Consider the following 4301-nt stretch of genomic DNA (forward strand, 5'->3'; position numbering starts at 1 on the left):
TTCAACTCTTGACTGGGAATCTTAAACTGAGACATAATACTTACACTTCATAGTATTAATGCGTTCTTAACTCGAACATGTGTCTGGGCTGTATTACACTAAAAAAAAGAGCTTGGATACATTGTCAACAGTGTCTCTTCAACAATGTGATGAACCCATTCCCACTCAATTAAATGCAACCAGAATTTTAGGTCTGACGCGGTGCCAGCCCTGACAGGGGCCTCCTGCAGGCCTAAAGCCTGGTTCCTCTCCAGACAAAATCGACAAAAGGATCCTCGGAATCCCCTGGGCGAGCCCACAGTACTGCAGGAGCTCGGCTGACTGCCCCTTCCCCTCTTTCGTTGATGTTACCAGCAGTGACAGACGACACGGAGCAGCCTTCATACAAACCCCTCCAAAAAGTTTATCAGCCAAAGTGTGGGTTTTTAACTCACTGGCTTTTCAATGAGAAAAAGGACCCGTTCTACCTCACTATTTCTTGACATCAGAAGCAAAAATGGGACTGGAAGAAATTTAATTTCATCTTGGTTTTTTTCTAGCTCAGATTGTGTGAGAAACTTTAATTGTTTCTATCAAGCTGAAACAAAGCTGCTGCTGTTAAATATTTCCTCTCTTTGAGTTAAGAACTTTTGCCCTTGCCTTTAATAGACACATAAATGTCTGTAAACTGTCTCTGGCACATGAAGCTAAGCACAGACCTGGGGTAAATCAAAGAACTGGGAGTTTAGACCAGGTCTGTGGCTTTTTGCATAACGTCAGCTCATTGTGTGATTCTTTATAGTGTTGGGTGTGGGGAAAAAAAACCTGAATACAGATAAAAGTTCTTTTTGGAAGAATCAGCAGGAGGGTGTAGTTAGAAGCATGGCTTCTCTGAGTGAAACAGTGCCAGAAACTTCTACTGGCACAATAGATGGGGTCAATCAAGGACAGGCAAAGCGGCTGGATACTTCTTTCAGCAGCAGTGCCAGCTAGCGATAGCTTAAGCTGGCCATGAAATTGGACCTGAATCTGTTACGTAAAGCGGGACTTCACAGGTCTGTAACTCAGGTATGATTCCAGATCTGCAAAGCTTCTGGGGTCTTAAATCCCATTTCCAATCCATACAGGAATCTCCATGATCTGTCAAGGTCCCTTCCAACCCAAAGCATTCTATGATTCTATGCTTCTAAGTGCATGTACATGTGTATGTGGGGGAAAGGCACGGGAAGTTGGGCAGGCAAAATAGGGCTGCTAAACCACTAAGTTACTACCCTGTCCATACCCTGTGGAAGCTACACAGTAGAGGTACTGTTCAGGAGGCAAAAGTACATACTGAGGGCTTTGACAGGCAGACACAAAGAACCTGGGGCATCGTACAGAATGTGGCAGGGACGGAAGGGAAGAGACACAAGCAGAAAGCAGTTTTCTCATTACTTCATCACAGCACAATTCCTGTTTGCCCTCACAACACAGAACTCCCTTTTATGTGGGAAATGCCATATTCCAAAACTACTATTTTGACGTGTTCCTTGGGATCACAACCCCTGAGCTGTTTAATAAGAGGAAATGCAATAGTGCAACTGTTTTGCCTAACAGAAGTTGGAAGTCAGGCTGAAGAAACGAGAGAAAGTTACTGCAAATTGATCTTCATAGTGAACCCGAGCATGTGACATTTACTTAAAATAGTTACATGCATTAAATTCTTGCAGTCGGGAATTAGTGTCTGCCTCGACCTTTTCCTCACATGTCCCCAGGCAGCTCAGTAAATATCTCCTTTTGTGGCCTATGAGTATGTGCAAGTGCATCTTTCTAGAAGTGCACAACATGAGTTTAATAACACTGAGAGGAGAAACAGAAGACCCTCTGCACCTTCAAATGACAGTGGCTCTTAGGAACATTTGAATACATGTAGCTATGTAAAATATCACAAGCAGAGCTGTTCAGCAAACTTCTGCAAGCTAAGCAGTACAAAGCAAAGACAGACAGATGTATAGATCAATTGATCGATCAAATATACATATTCACACAAACACACAACCTTAGCTTTATTTTCTTTAAGACAAGCCTCAAAAAGTCGTAATGTGAACTACCAGCTTTCATAAGGGGACTGATTAGTGAGTAGTAAATGAGATTTGCAGTCATGCATTTATTACCCTCTTTGCAAATAATTCCATTTTACACTATCAGAGGTTCTCAAGTTGACTCAACTTTGCTTGTTGCAAAGGCTTCCAAGGAGATTAGAAACTCAGCAGTTGTACAATAAAACTACATGATAGTAAATAAGCTATATAAGATTACATATTACACTGTATTATAAAGTATCATTCATGCGTTGTATGATTAAGCAATCACAGACTTTGAACTTAGGTTTGTGTGGCCAGCCTTGGTGTTTTACTTAGGTTTGTGCTTACCACTATTAAAAGTTGAAAGAATAAAAAATTAGCTCATTTGCACCACTTGACTATAAGGGAGAGTTTCCAGGGCTTTGCATGTGGACATAATCAATTCTATTCAGTTTTGATGTATACTGTAGACAGTGATGTTGAAATATGTATATACTATATCAATAGAACTGGGACAAAAAGTTCATAGTTTCAAAATGAAACGCGGAAGCTGCATAAGGACAGTTATTGCAGAATAGCTAAACAATTTCTGTTTACATTCCTGCCTAGCTCACCTTCCATAAACCTCTGATCATTCCTTCTACTCTCTTCTAGACTACGTTGAGTTTGTCCGTGTCTTTGTTGAACTGCAGAGTCCCAAAATGAACTCCACCATCATGTACTCCATCAGTGGCTTTGACTGTGCCAAGTAAAGTGAAATGATTGCTTTCCAGGTTTTATATGCAATGCCACCTTTAATGGCCTAGAATTAGATTTACTCCCTCTGCAGCAGCATGTTGCTACTGATAGACATTTAGCTTTGATTTGCTATCTGCGTGTGATCACTTTCTGATTATTTTGGCTATTTTGAATTCACATACTTGATTTCAAATTCCAATATGTAGTAATTTTTGCTTTTTGTTATTGAAGTCCACCTCCTTGATCTTAGATTATTTCTTGTGTGGATCAATATAAGATGATTCCAAATTCCTTCTTCCACCTGCTAGTGGTTTTGGCCAGCTTAGTGTCACCTGCCAATTTTAGAAACGTAGCTTCCATTCCCTCTTTCAAGCCCTTACTAAAATACTGAATAGACTTGATCTGCCTGAAGTGCTGTCAACCAGTTATGCCCCCATGTTGTGGCAAGTATACATATATATGCTTTATTCTGCTATCTAACAATTAATCTGTTAGTACTGGGCCAGATACCCTGATGAAACAAATGGGTCAAGCAATTTGGCAAACATAACAGAGCATCCAAATTCCAGTGGGACCAGCCCTCAGGAAGGGACCAGTATCTGTGAGAAACAGGTTTTCAGGAAACAGGAACATGTTTGATGATTGTATTTTGACTGTCCACACAGTATACTGGAAGTGTCATCATCTTTTGATGTCTCAAGTGGGAAGAAGACAGCTTGTAGCCAGATACTGGAAGAGTGCCATTAATTCTCTTCTCTAGCCTGAAGATAACAGAGAAGCACTGAAGTGCTTGTACCTTGATACACATAATAGCTTCTTACTCTTGCGTGAAGGCCGCTACAAGACACTGTCCCTTCTGAACTGGCCTTAAAAGCACCGAGGGAGGGAACCACTACATTTACACAGATAAACGCAGATGGCGTGAAAAGATGAAAAGATGTGCATCAACATGGGGACTGCTGGCAAGATGCTTCGGGAGGAGTGGAGTTGGCTGCACCCCACCCAGCTCATCTGGCCCGGCATCACAAATGGCTCAGCCGCCCTCCGAGCCTTGTCCTGCTCTCCCGACACCCGGCGGCCGCTTCTGCCGAGGCCAGCGCCATGAGCAGCGCTACCTGCCCCTTCTCCTGCGGCAGCGGGGGATGCTCTGGCACCCTCGCTGCTGTCAGCCGTCCACCAGGCTGCCAGGGCCGCTCCAGGGCCACCACAGGCCTTTCCCCGCGGTCCAACCTCCCCTCAGCCCACAGCGCACCCCGAGCCGCGCCCACCGCCTCCTCACCCTGAGCAGGGCGGACCGGTACCGGGCACCTCAGCACCCGCACCCCCAGCGCCCGCCTCCGTGCCGCTCAGGCGCGTTGTCATTCGCTGACCCCGCCATCCATCACGAGCTGGGCGGGGCTTGGGCCCTGGCCCGGGGGACTGCCCAGCCGACAGAGTGGCGTCTGCTCGCCGCCGGTACTGCGCTTGCGCAAGGCGCCAGCGCTTCGCTGGACGCGGGGCGGCCCACGGCTGCGCTTGCGC

This window comes from Pelecanus crispus, chromosome 5, assembly GCF_030463565.1.
Source record: "Pelecanus crispus isolate bPelCri1 chromosome 5, bPelCri1.pri, whole genome shotgun sequence".
Taxonomy (NCBI): Eukaryota; Metazoa; Chordata; class Aves; order Pelecaniformes; family Pelecanidae; genus Pelecanus; species Pelecanus crispus.